The following is a 15,280-nucleotide window of genomic DNA, read 5'->3' on the forward strand; positions in this document are numbered from 1 at the left end:
TGTGGAACAATGGTGAGGGCACATGGACAAAACAATAGGTGGCAGGGCATTGTGGGTGCAAATCTGTACTGCTAGATCACTGGGTTATAGGCAGCTGTGACTGCAGGAAGAGCTCTATATATGAGATTTATATGTTGTAATTAAACACTGAATCAATTTGACTTGGATTTTAATTATTACTATGTAGAAATTGAGCCTTCTAAAAATTTTAGTGCAGCCAAACTGAAGCAACATTTTTGAGGAAACTGCATAATTAACAGCCACATTTTTCTATGAAGCTTGTTAAATATAAATATAATAATTTAACATATTTCATGCTGGGGTTTTGAGGCTTTATGTCTACCAGTTTGTGGGTTGACCTACATATAGTCTATTTCCTTACGTAGACAATTTCTGTGGTATTAAACTGGTGTAATCCCAATTCAACCGTCCATTCATCTAAAATGCCATCATTTGTACTGTTAATTTGTACACCATGCAGCACCCAGATTAGTGTTAGCTCATTCATCCAGTCATCTGTTAGGGGCAATACATTTTTCCTTTACCTTTTCATGGGGTGTGAGTTTTAATGGCAAAGCCAGCATTTCTTGCACAATTAACCTTGAACTGAATGGTTTGCATAGCTCTTTCATAGGGCAGTTGAGTCATCCATGTTCCTATAGGTCTGCAGTCACAAATAAGTCAGACCAGATAAGGATGACAGATTTCCTTCTCAAAAGAACCTTAGTGAACCAGATGAGTTTTTACAACATTTGATGGCGCGTTCTAGGAAATCACCACTGTTTGTGTGAAAAACATGCCTCACATCTCTTTTAAGCTTCCTCCCTTGCGTCTTGAACCTGTGCCCCCTAGTAATTGACTCTTCCATCCTTGGAAAAAGCCTCATACTTTCCACTCTATCCATGCCATTCGCAATCTTAGAAACTTCTATCAGTTCATCCCTCAACCTCTTGTGTTCTAGTGAAAACAAACCCAGTTTATCTAACCTTTCTTCACAGCTAAAATCCCTCATTCCATGCAACATTCTGTAAACCTTTTCTGTACTCTGTCCAAAGCATCCATATCCTTCTGGTAGTATGGCGACTATACCTGTACACAATATCCCAAGCATGGCCGAACTAAAGTTCTAAAAAGCTGCAGCATAACTTGTCCATCCTTGTACTCATTATCCCTTGCAATGAAGGCAACATGCCATAGGCCATTTTTACCACCTTATCACCTGCAGTGATCTGTGGACCTGCACACCCAGATCCCTCTATGTATCAATACTCCTAAGGGTTCGGCCATTCTCTGTATAATCTCCACCTGTACCTGACCCTCCAAAATGCATCACCTCATATTTGTCTAGATTAAACTCATGTGCCATTTTTCTCCCCATGCCTCCAACTAAGCTGTATCCTCTGACAATCCTCCTTACTGTCCACAACTCCGTCAATCTTTACATTGCCTACAAATTTACTGATTAGACCAGCTGTGTTTTCCTCCAAATCATTTATGCAGATCATGAACAACAGAGGTCCCAGCACTGATCCCAGTGGAACATCATTAGTCACAGCCCTCCATTCCAAAAAGGATCATTCCCCCACTACCCTTTATCTCCTATGACTAAGCCAGTTTTTTATCCATCTTGCCAGCTCACCTTGATACCACTTGACTCCACCATTTGTACTCATTTGCCAAAGGCTTTAATGAAGTCCATGTGTACAACATTAACTGCTTTGCCCAGGTCAATCATCTTCGTCAGCTCCTCAAAAAACTGAATCAGTACAGTGAGGCACAGCCTCCCCTGCACGAAACCATGCTGTTTATTGCTAATCAGTCTATAGGGAATCTAATCTAAATGCATAAAGATCTTGTCCCTGAGAATCTTTTCCAATAATTTCCCGACCTCTGAGGTGAGGCTCACAAGCCTGTAATTTCCTGGATTATCCCTGCTACCCTTCTTAAACAATGGGACAACATTAGCTATTCTCCAGTTCTCTGGGACCTCACCTGGGGCCAAAGAGGATATAAAGACGTTTGTCAATACTCCAGCAATTTGTCCTCTTGCCTCCCTCAATATTCTGGGATAGATCCCATTAAGACCCAGGGCCTTATCTATCGTAAAACTTTTTAAGATACACAACATCTTTCCCTTTTTAACAGTAACTTGGCTTGGAAATTCAACACTCCCTTCCCAGAGATCATCTTCCATCATTTCCTTCTCTTTGGTGAATACTGATATAAAGTATTCGTTTAAGATCTCACCTACATCTTCTGGCTCCCCACGTACATTTTTTCCTTTGTCCTTGAGTGGGTCAACCCTTTCCCTGGCTACCCTCTTACTTTTATATTTGTATGAAAAGCCTTGGGATTCTCCTTAATCCTGTTTGCTAATGAATTTTCATGACCCCTTTTAGCCCTTCTAATTCCTTGTTTAAGTTCTTTCATATTTCCCTCATAACTTCAAGGGCTTCATCAGTTCCCATCTTGCTAGACCTTATGTATGCTTCCTTTTTCTTTTTTACCAAGGTCATAACATCCCTGGTCAGTCAAGGTTCACATAAGTTGCCATACCCATCCTTCACTCTCACAGGAACATGTTGCTTCTGAACTCTTATCAACTACCGTTTGACATATTCTCACATAAACAATGTGGATTTACCCTCAAACAGACACCTCCAACCAACACACTCCAGTTCCTGTCCAATATTGTTGCAGTTTGCCTTCCCCCAATTTAACACCTTCACCCGAGCACTGCAGTTATCCCTATCCATGAGTAACTTAAAATTCACTGTATTATGATCATTACTCCTGAAATGTTCCCCACTGAAACCTTGCTCACCTGCCTGGGCTCTTTTCCCAAAACTAGGTCTAGTATAATCCCTTCCCTGTTTGGACTGATTACATACTGTGTCAAGAAAATACAGTGTCAATTTTAGACTTTATAATCAAATTTAAATTCTACCAGCTGCTGTAATGGCATTTAGACCCACATCATCACATCATTGGGACTTTGTTTCCACCAATATTTTGTCAATATCTTCTTCCTCGATAGGTAAGAAAACCCTGCCTTTGGAATTTTAGTGACTGCTTTTTTTATCAGTGACTCTATGACTCTAGAAATACTAAACAAGGTATTCATTATGAATGTGAAGCCCTCCGATCCCTCTGCTCCAACCCCAACCTCACCATAAAACCCTCAGACAAAGGAGGTGCAGTTGTAGCATGGCACACTGACCTCTACATCGCCGAGGCCAGGCACCAAATCTCCGACACCTCATCACCTCAGGTGATCTCCCATACACAGCCTCCAACCTCATCATTCCCCAACGCTGCACCACCCATTTCTATCTCCTTCCCAAAATCCACAAACCTGACTGCCCTGTTTGACCCACTGTCTCCAACTGCTCCTGCCCCACCGAACTCATCTCCACTTATCTCGACTCCATCTTCTCTCCCTTGGTCCAGGAACTACCCACCTATGTCTGTGACACCACACACACCCTCCACCTCCTCCAAAACTTCCAATTCCCTGGTCCCCAACACCTCGTCTTTACCATGGACATCCACTCGCTATAAACTTGCAATCTCCATGCAGATGGCCTGAAGGCCTTCCACTTTTTCCTGCCCCACAGGCCTGACCAGTCCCCCTCCACTGACACCCTCATCCATTTAGCTGAACTCGTCCTCACACTTAACTTCTCCTTCAATTCCTCCCACTTCCTACAGACAAAGGGGATTGCCATGTGTACCCGCACGGGCCCAAGCTGTGCCTGCCTCTTTGTAGGATATGTGGAACAATCCCTCTTCCAAGCTACACTGGCCCTACCCCCCACCTCTTCCTCCATTGCATCGATGACTGTACTGGCGCCACCTCGTGCTCCCACGAGGAGATCGAACTGTTCATCCAATTCACTGACACCTTCCACCCCAACCTTAAGTTCACCTGGACCATCTCTGATGTCCTTCCTGGACCTCTCTATTTCCATCTCTGGCAACCACCTGAAACCGATATCCATTTCAAGCCTACCGATTCCCACTGCCTAAAGTACACCTCTTCTCACCCACCTTCCTGCAAAAAGGCCATCCCCTATTCCCAAATCCTTCGCCTCTGCCGCATCTGCTTCTGAGATGAGGCATTCCACTCCCAGACATCCCAGATGTCCTTGTTTCTCAAGGACCGCAACTTCCCCTCCAGAGTGGTCGAAAGTGCCCTCGACCATGTCTCTCGCATTTCCCGCAACTCATCCCTCACACCTCCTCCCTGCAATAACAACCAAAACAGAATTCCCTTCATCCTTATGTACCACCCCACCAACCTTCAGATCCAACGCATCATCCTCTGACACTTCTACCATCTGCAATCCAACCTCAATTTTTTCCCTCCCCACCCTATCTGCTTTCTGGAGGGAGAAATCTCTCCATGACTTCCTTGTCCACTCCACATTCCCCACCAGCCCCACCACCCCCGGCACTTTTACATGCAACCGATAGAAGTACTACACCTGCCCCTACACTTCCCCCTCACCCCCATCCCAAGAAGACATTCCACATGAAACAGATGTTCACCTTCACATCTGCTAATGTGGTATACTGTATCCACTGTTCCCGTTGTGGCCTCCTCTACATTGGGGAAACCAAATGGAGTTTTGGGGACTGTTTGTGGAACACCTACAATAGGTCAGCAACCAACAACTGCACCTCCCACTCGTGAACCATTTCAACTCCCCTTCCCACTCCTTGAACGACATGTCCATCATGGGCCTCCTGCAGTGCCACAATGACGCCACCTGAAGGTTGCAGGAACAGCAACTCATATTCCACTTGGGAACCCTGCAGCCCAATGGTATCAATGTGGACTTCACAAGCTTCAAAATCTCTCCTCCCCCGACCATGTCCCAAAACGAGCCCAGCTCGTACCCGCCTCCCTATCCTGTCCTCCCACCTCAAGCTCCACCTCCATCTCCTCCCTACTAGCCTCATCCCCCCCTTTTTGACCTGTCCGTCCTCCCTGGACCGACCCATTCCCCCTCTAACTCATATTTGCAGGCTCCAACCCTGCCTCCTTGACCTATTTGTCTCCTCTCCACCTATCTTCTCTTCTATCCATCTTCGATCCACCTCCCCCTTTCTCCCTATTTATTTCAGAATCCCCTCCCCTCCCCCATTTCTGAAGAAGGGTCTGGACCTGAAACGTCAGCTTTCCTGCTCCTGAAATGCTGCTTGGCCTGCTGTGTTCATCAAGCTCTGCACTTTGTTAACTCATTATGTACCTTGTCCTGAGGTACTTTGACAACATATGTTTTCTCTGATGGAAAATCTAAATCTAAGGGTCAGTTGTTAAGGATCAAGAGTCGCCCATTTAAAATAGAGATGAGGAAAATTGTTTACTTTGAGAGCCATAAATCTTACAAACTCTCCTCTTAAAAAGGTGATGAAAGCAGCATTTTAAAGGCATTATCTTTAAGGCAAATGTAGATAGATTCCTGTCAGAATCAGATCAGCTGCCAGCAAACTCAAGGTTCTGAATGGTCTACCCTTTCTCCGTGTCCATATCCAAGTAATCTAACTTTGCCCTGCACCTCTAAGCATATTTGACCCACTTATTCCCAATAGTATCCACCTGGCCTCTTACTACTCAATTCCTGCTTAAAGAAGAAAGATTAGAAGATTCTTGGAGTCCCTTTCATGCCCTTTGAGAGTCCTGGGAAATCCTACATTGCTGACTAATGACAACTATCATAAATACTATGCGAAAAATCGTATAGGGGTGATGTGGGCTATGTCAGACGAAAAGTCTGGTGAGGCCCATCTCAACATTGGGAGCATTATGCTTTTGTTGAGCAGCTGTTGGTTGGGTTGCTGCTAGGTGGCAGTGATTTGACAATTGAGGGGGTTTAAAGCTTGTCAAATGCCTATTAATGTTGCAACTTTCTTCATTAATATTCAGCTTCCTATCAAACATGCCGAACAAACTAGATGTCAATAATTTTTGAATGGATGTCAGAGCAGGTACCTAGCAAGTTCAGTTGATCACTGATGGTGAGGAGCCTTCATGTTGCCCAGCACCTTAAAGCATGATCCATGGGCACCAGCCGCATGCATCCTCATTCTCAGACATTGGCATCCAACATTTGCCAAACCCTCATGACCATAATGGCATAATGTCTCTGATTCCCAGGCTCTCTAGGATGCACAGGCTTTTATGGCCGGGTGGACCAGCAACAAGCATTGAAGGGCTGCGGTAAGAACACTTTGTGCCCGGGGACATGGACCCAGTTCACTGATTGGACTAAGCTGCATCTCAGGATTGATCTCTTGATCTGTTAGGATTCACTCACAAAGAGCACACCACATGTTCACTCTTTGCCTTGCCATGCCATTTTGCATAGGCAAACATCCAAGCTTGCCTTGCTGGTCAGCAAGGGGCATACATCTTGTTATATGGCACCCTGCTGTGCCAATATCTCACCTGCACAACATGCCAGCAGGTTGTATTGTAAACACACTGTATGTGCATCAAGCAGGCACTATGTCTCAAATTTCCATGGGAAACCTCCTCACCAAAGGCCATGGAGGCCACTGTCAATCAGGGATCCCACAAAAGCATCAACGGCAGCTTTTGATACTAATCCATCAGGGTGGCCTTGGTGAGGGGGGTCTGCGCCTCTGAGTCTATGCAGTGGGTCATTGTCAGTCCGGTGGCTCCTTGGTGACCACTCTGGGGGAAGGGGAATGATAGGTTTAACATGGTTAGGAGATGTCTAGGCATCGGTTAAAGGTTAATGCACTTCTCAGGTTGGACTGTCCACTTACATCACTCAATATGGTGGTCAGTCTGTTGGGTCTGCCCACAGAAACTAAGGAGAAAGGGAAATAATAAGGGAAATAGTTGGCAACAGGGGGCAGACTGCCATCACAGGAAGGAGACTTAAGAACGTATTCTTTGGGTTTGGGGCTACTGACCAAAGGGAAGGTGTGGATATAACTGTCGAAAGGCTTAATAGTATTTGTAAGTGGCAGAACATTGAAGTATGGATGAAAAAGGGTTCTTGCAGGAGGGAGGGAGGTTTGACTATGGTGAGGAGCATCTTGGCTTCAAGGGGGGAACAATGTATGACCACATTTGACATGGTGACCTCATATGCCAGAAACTGGGTAAGGTGAATAGCTGCAGGCTAATGTATGGGGACATAAGGAGATGCGAAGCCTATGGGGTTTACAGAAAAGCTGCCAGGAAGGGGATGTTTGTGATTTCACTGACACATAGAATTGGTGGCTGGAAGCTCCTGAGCTGGTTAAAAATAACCAACGACCTATTCCAATCTATTTTCCAACACTGGACCCGTAGTCCTACATGCCCTGGCATCACAAGTATGTATTTAAATCCTATTTAAATGTTATCAGGGTTGCTGGCTTTATCACCTTTGCAGGGAGTGTCACCTTGCCTTTGATAGGGTGATGCAGTGCTTGTTTGTGCAGCACTAGTGCCGACCCTATCCTTGAAGAGAGCCAGAAAATTGCATGAGTTCCTGCACTGCTGTAGTTCCTGGGAAATAAGGACCTTTGCATTCCATATACCTGTCTGCTTCTGCTATCCTTCCCTTTAATTCTAGCCGAATACCTGATTGCTGATACCACTGCATCGTTTCCTGTCTGGCACAGTTTAGGTGCCTGGTGTCCAGCAGCTCTCTAAGTGCCAGCAGCCTGGGATGGATTTTTCCCTTGGCCAGCTGTGGAACTAACACAGTGAGGTACACACCAGCATGTGTTCCAAATTCAGATGAGCCAGTATCCAAGCAGGGAGGGTGGGATGTGCATACAGGAAGCAGTCTTTCTGATACTCCAAAATGATGCCAGATGACCCTGAGGTTCAGAAATCCTTATGTTGGTATCAAACAGCAGGACACTTCATACATGTTTGGCCTTCCCAAGACACATGAAAGATACGATTTTGCCAAAGTAGACAGGAAGCAGATACTTTTAGATACATCTGTGTCAGAGCAGTGGGACAAATTCAAGAAGGAAATAGGGAGAATAGAGGGCTGACATGTTCTAATAAAGATAAAGTGTGGGATTGACAATTCCAACAAACCCTGGATATCAAAGGACATACAGGATATGACAAAGAGAAAAAAACGAGACTTTTGGCAGATATCAAAAGGTCAAAACGGAAGCTCTAGAGGACTATTGCATGTGCAAGAGGGAATCTTAAAAAATAAATTAGGAGGGCAAACAGGGGGGATGAAAGCATAATAGCAGGTAAAATAAGGGAGGGTTCTAAGTTATTTTAAAGGACACATTAAGAGTAAACGGATAACTAGGGAAAGAGTCGGGCCCATTAGGGGCCACATGGTGATCTGTGTCTTGAGACACAGGATGTAAGTAGGGTTCTAAATTAATATTTTTGGGTTGCTGTCCACTATTGTGTGTGACAATGCAGGTATAAAAATCAGGAAGAAGGGTGGTGATATAATTATTAGACAGAGAGGAGGCTCTGAGTGGTCTGGCAGACTTAAAAGTAGGTATACCTCCAGGGCCAGATGAAATGAATCACAGGCTGTTGAGTGAGGCAAGGGAGGAAATAACAGGGGCACCGGCAATAATTTTTAATTTGTCTCTGGCCACAGGAGACATGCTAGAGGACAGGAGGACAGACAATATTGGTACCATTATTCAAGAAGGAAGAGATAAATCAGGAACTACAGGCCATTCAGTTTAACCTCAGTGGTGGGGAAACTATTGGAAGCAATTCTGAAAGAGAGAATTAATTTCCACTTGGAGGCAGAGATTAATCGAAAACAATCAACACGGTTTCATTAAGAGAAGGGTATACCTGAACAACTTGACTGAATTTTCAAAGAGGTGACCAGGTGTGTAGATGATGGCAATATATTTGATGTAATTTACTTGGACTCCACCAAGACCTCTGATAAGACACCACGTGAGAGACTGTTAGAAAAGTTAAGAGCCCATGGGATCCAAGGAAATTTGGCTATTTGAATCTAGAATTGGCTGAGTGGCAGAAAGCACAGGGAGATGGTTGGGAAATGTTTTTGTGACTGGAAGTCTGTGTTCAGCAGGGTTCAGTTCTGGGGCCTTTGCTGTTAATGGAATATATAAATGACTTAGACTTGAATGCAAGAGGGTTGATCAATAAGTTCATGGATGAAATGAAAATCAGTGGGGTGGTAAATATTGAGAATAGCTTTAGATTGCAAGAGGATATGGACAGATAAGTCAGAAAGGCTGATCAATGGCAAATGGAATACAATCCAGATAAGTGGAAGTTCACGTACTTAAGCAAGTTAAACAAGGGAGAACATGGTGAGTGGTAGGACCCTGGAAGGCACCAAGGATCAGAGGGACCTTGGTGTGCATGTCCCCGGCACCTTTAAAGTAGCAGAACAGGTAGATAATGTGATTAAGAAGGCTTATGGAATACTTGTTATTATTAGTTGAGGCACTGAGTTTAAGAGCAGGGAGGTGATGCTGAACTGTTGGTTATATTGAATAATGAAATATTGGTTAGCTCATAGGTGGAATATTGTGTGTAGTTCTGGAATCACATTATAGGAGGGATGTAACTGCACAGGTGATGTTACAGAGGAGATAGAACATAGAACATAGAACAGTACAGCACAGAACAGGCCCTTCAGCCCACAATGTTGTGCCGACCATTGATCCTCATGTATGCACCCTCAAATTTCTGTGACCATATGCATGTCCAGCAGTCTCTTAAATGACCCCAATGACCTTGCTTCCACAACTGCTGCTGGCAACGCATTCCATGCTCTCACAACTCTCTGTGTAAAGAACCCACCTCTGACATCCCCTCTATACTTTCCACCAACCAGCTTAAAACTATGACCCCTCGTGCTAGATTTACTAGGGCGGTGCCTGGGCTGGAGAGTTTTAGTTATAAAGGGAGATTGAAGTGACTGAGGTGTTTTCCTTGGAGCAGAGGAGACTCATGGGGTCAAGATTGTGATACATAAAATTATGAGGGACTTAGGTAGGGTAGACAGGAAGGAGCCATTTCCCTTGGTGGAGGGATCAATGACCTGGGGCACAGGTTTAAGATAAGGGGCAGGAAGTTTAGAAGAGATATGAGGAAAAATATTTTCACCCAGAGGGTGGTAGAAATCTAGAACTCGCTACCTGTGAAGGTGGTAAAGGTAGAAATCCTCAAAACATTTAAGAAGTATTTGGATATGCACTATGATACCAAGGCATTCAAAGCTGTAGGCCCAGTGCAGGAAAATGGGATTAGAATAGTTAAGTGGTAGTCTTTAAATAGCTCAGACTCAATGGGCTGAAGGGCCGTTTTCTGTGCTGTAGACCTCTAAGATACTATGAATTATCCTGAATTTCCCATGTAGTGCAGGAAGTATGTACAAGAGATTTCAACTACCTGTTCATTGTGTATGAAAAAAAGGTGTCAATTATCACAACATTATAATTCTTTGTTTTTACTTATTTATTGACCACCCCTAGTTGCCCTTGAGAAGGTGGTGGTGAGCTGCCTTCTGAACTGTGGTAGTCCACTTGCTGTGGGTTGACACACAATGCCGTTAGGGAGGGAATTCCAGGATTTTGATACAGTGACAATGAAGAAACGGCGATTTATTTCCAAATCAGGATGGTGGGTGACTTGCTGGGTAACTTCCAGTGGGGGTGTTCCCATGTATTTACTTTTGCTATGTACGCAAGAACGACACAATGCGTTTCCTCATGGGAATCCCCCTTGTGAATGTGTAGGAGAAAAGTGAACAAATGAATGATACCAAACAAGGCCTCCTGGCTCAGAGTTTGATTGATCAACACTATACCACAAGAGTCCTCCCAAATTAGATTGCAACATAAGATAATTGATCAATCTCTGTGACCCCCGGTCCAATTTCAATGGCAAATGGAATACAATCCAGATAAGTGGAAGAATTTGGGAGAATTGTGGGATATATTGTAATTTGATCTGTAATTGAACTCTACTACAGATCAAATCAGACCTTATGATGCATTTTCTATGCTCACTCCAAGTTTGTTGCATTTCTATCCCATAGCAAGGATATCATTGAAAGCCAACAGGTAAACCCTTCTCACATTCACCTCATGGACCATTTTTTCCACTTTGTCAGCCATAGATCATAGAATCCCTATAGTGCAGAAACAGGCCTTTGGCCCAAAAAGACCACACTGACCCTCAGCGCATCCCACCTAGCCTCATCGCCCATCTAATCTACACATCCCTGAACACAATGGGCAATTTACCATGGCCAATCCACCTAGCCTGCACATCTTCAGACGTGGGAGGAAACCAGAGCACGCAGACATGGGGAGAATGTGCAAACTCCACACAGACAGTCATCCAGGGGTGGAATTGAACTCAGGCTCCTGGCGCTGTGAAGTAGCAGTGCTAACCACTGAGCTGCCATTGCCACCCAGAAGTGCAAACTCCACACAGTCGCCTGAGGCTAGAATTGAACTTGGGTCCCTGGTGCTGTGAGGCAGAAGTGCTAACTACTGAGCCACTGTTCTGCCCTCTGTAATGACTCTGTGAATTAGGGAATTGGGTGCAGTTGCTATATTACATGCCCATTACAGATTCAATTTCACATCTCTACCTTGAGTTACTTCTCATATAACATATTTCCTTTATCAACATCAACAACTTGCAATTATAAAGCACCTTTAATGTAGTAGCTTGTTCCAAGGCTCCTTGTTCAGTTGGCAGAATTTCCATTGTGCAGATATGGAGGCAGATATGGAAATTCCGCTCTAGAAAAATTTTCAAATTAATTTTTTTTGGACAGGAGCATTTTTCAGCAAAAGTAAACAGTCAATTGTTCTCTCTTCTGACTAGTATTTACACATGGTTGCATTTTTATTAAATGAATAAGTATTTTAAAAACAGTCTTCAAAGAGAAAGTCACACCAGTGCATTCAGTTTGGCATTTGATATAATGTATGAATACTATGCATCCATCTAACAGCAAAACAATTTTAAAAGCAGATTGAACCATACACTGATTCTCAACATTTAATTGACACAATAAAAGGAGGATTTATACAGAATGACAATGAATTAAGACAGTCATAGATATTTTAAAAATCTTTAAATGTGGAGTCACCATCATTCCAGAACATTATGTTACTGATCTCTGACAGACAGACAGACACACACACACACCCCAATTGGACTAAGGTGTACTGTCATAAACAAATGATAGATTCAAATAGAGCATCGAGGTGCCAGTGTGCAGTACATTTAGTTTCCAGAGAATTTTCATGGAGGTGACAACATAACATTAGGATTCTATTGTACCATCATAGTTGGGTGAAAGATGTACATGGTGTTACGATGATGCTTCATATTTTACATAATAAGCAGATTTAATTTTTGAAAATTGTGAAAATTGATTTATCTCAGGTTTTGCGGAAATTCACAGAGTTGTTTCTTTAAAAGAGATTATTGAAAATTCACTGTGGACATAGGAGACTCTATGTAAACATGTCTTCTCAGAAATCTCTTAAGAGGTGATAAATACTTGCTTTGCTGTAGAACCCATGCTGAAGCTATTTGAACTGTGAAAAGGTTGGAAAAGTGCTTATTTTATCTGGTTTGGTTGAAGGGAAAGCCTCAATGACCAAGCTTGGTTGGAAGAAAACTTGCTAAGAACAAGCTGCCCAGATGATCTCTCATTTTTGAAAATAGAGCTTTCTTGTTGAGATCAACAATCTAACTATTCTTTTAAAAGAATGAAAATGAAACATTTCTAGATTGTATTTCCCTATAAGCTGCGTCTGCAAGACTTCAGAGACAACCGTACAATTTTAGTAAATTAACCACATGTGCCAAAACATTAGGGCAATGGATGGTGGGACATCTTACACTTTATCTTTTTGCCTTCAACAACAATCCATTGGTAAAGGTTCTGTTCTCTACCAGAAAGCCAAGCAATGTCTGCAGAGAAATATGATTTATTTTTCTTTAACTATAGAGTTTGAGTGACAACTTTTGAGGAAATTTAGAAGGATTTTTTAACTTCTCTATCTCTGATTATCTTTGTTAACACATTATTCCATTTTCATTGAATAAGTTTTGCTTTGATAATAAACCAATAATTATATCCATCAAGAAACCTGGATGATAGGTCTTGTTTAAACCCTAATAAATACAAGGTATTATGTTGGCCATATTGATAACTGGAAAGGTATTTTATTGATGATCCATTGAGTAGTGGGATGATGGTGACAGTGCACTCCTTCAGTCTCAGTTGTAACTTAAAAGTGGAGGTTCACAGGGGGATACACAAGGAAGATATAAAGTAAATTCCATTGGGGTATTAATAATTATAAAATGATCAAAGGAAGTAAATTGGTTTTCTTGTGCATTATTCTATCAAAGTTATGTTGGCCTTTGCTAAGGCTTTTCTAGGTAAGGGAAATTTATGCCTGAATGACTTGCAAAGAACAATCATGTGTAGGCTAATTGAATTAGCTGGGAAGTTAGGGTTAAATTTACAAGCATACTTGAAGTTTAATGAACAGCAATACAAATCTGATGCTGAGTCACTTGAGTTCATGATAATACAGTTGAAGATTAACGCTTGAACAGGAAAGAGAGTTAGAAATGATAAATCTTGAATGTGAAAGAGAACAAAAAGAAAAACCACTTCAAAAAGAGGAAAAGGAAAAATAGAGAGTATTTAAGAAATTACAGCTAGAATTTAAAGTGAGGGGAGAAGGCAGATAAAGAATACCTGCTTAAAAGGCTGGAACTTAAAACAAAACAGACATGGAATGGGAAGCAGCAAAGGATTTCTTATAGATTGTTGTGTTGTTCCTCATAGTCAGATGATATTCAATTATAGTTAAAGTAGCTTGAATAAGAGGGAAGAATGAAAACCTGGAATCCCAAAGGGAAGAAAAGATAAAGAAAAAGTAGAAAATGACAAAGAAAGGAGAGAAAAAGATAAAGAAAGGGAAATAGAATTGAAAAGAGTGGAAATTAGAAAACTAGAATCAGAAGTGCAAGAAGAGATAGGGCAAGAGAACATGAAAATAAACTTAAAATATGGAGATGTCATATATTGATGGAAAAAATCTGGGTCATAATTTGAGGTCCAGCATGGAAATGTTTAAGTTTGTGCAATATGACCAAACTTTGAGTGAAAAATGTGAAGGCTTTCTTCATGTCATTTGGGTGGGTGGGGCCGCTGTACTTGGGATGTGAATGAAACCACTTTGTTCAGTCAAATGGGGCCACTGTAGGAGTAGCTCTTGCCTTGGTCAAAAGGATTGATAAAGTAAATTAGCTAAATGAAACCTCCCATCACTAGATTAAAGACTCAGCTTTGTCTCATCAATATGTTGAAGCACCAACACAGTGAGGAAGAAGATAAGCCAATGCAGATGTATCAGGTCGTAAGGACAGTGAAGGATGAAAGGGATGGTGATGATGAGTTAGAAAGAGGACTGGGCTGGGCAGTTCTGAAAATTAATCATTGATTTTCCGGTTAGCTAACACTGAACAATTAGAGAGATTAAACATCATGCTATCATATTTAGAAACAGAAGAATGAAAAGACATGACAAACCTGGGTGTACAACTTTAGCCATGAAGCGGGTGTAGGAGAATCGTCTCATACAGAATGGCGTCCTTATCACTTAGTTCTAGAGAAATAGGCCTAGTTGAAAGCAGACATCTAATACATATTGGAAAATTATTTAATTGAACCCAATCAAAGGAGCTGGAGTTCCCCAGTAGTATTAGAAACCAAGCATGCTGATTATGCTAGATTCCACATTGACCACAAAAATGTTAGTTGAGTAACAAATGTAGACTTGTAACCAACTCCTCACTTTGAAGACATATTTATACAGTTGGCATGATAAATTTCTTACCAAAATTTGTTAAAAGAGTACTGGCAAATTCCTTTAATGGTCAGAGATATAGAGACCTTGGTCTTTATTATAGCAGATGATCTTTTCCATGCTAAGTGATGCCATTTGGTCCAAAATTATTCTAACACCTTTCCATAGATGCACGTCCCTGGATACTATGTGCAATTTAGTATGGCCAATGAATCTCACCTGCATCTTTGGACTGTGGGAGGAAACTGAAGCACCAAGAGGAAACCCATGTAGACATGGCGAGAATGTGCAAACAACCACACAGACAGTCGCCCGAGGTTGGAATCAAACTCGGGTCCCTTGTGCTGTGAGGCAGCAATGCGACTAAGCCACCTACCACTCCTTGATGATGCACTGGTGTACAGCAACATTTGGCAGGACC

General features: G+C 42.4%; 1 protein-coding gene across 2 annotated transcripts in view; it reads left to right on the top strand.

Moving 5' to 3' along the window:
* The window catches only part of LOC125463210 (peroxisomal succinyl-coenzyme A thioesterase-like), a 78,801-nt gene that overhangs the window by 7,080 nt on the left and 56,441 nt on the right, over nt 1-15,280 (top strand). The gene's annotated exons all lie outside the window — the stretch shown is intronic.

Source organism: Stegostoma tigrinum, chromosome 25 (genome assembly GCF_030684315.1).
Source record: "Stegostoma tigrinum isolate sSteTig4 chromosome 25, sSteTig4.hap1, whole genome shotgun sequence".
Classification (NCBI taxonomy): Eukaryota; Metazoa; Chordata; class Chondrichthyes; order Orectolobiformes; family Stegostomatidae; genus Stegostoma; species Stegostoma tigrinum.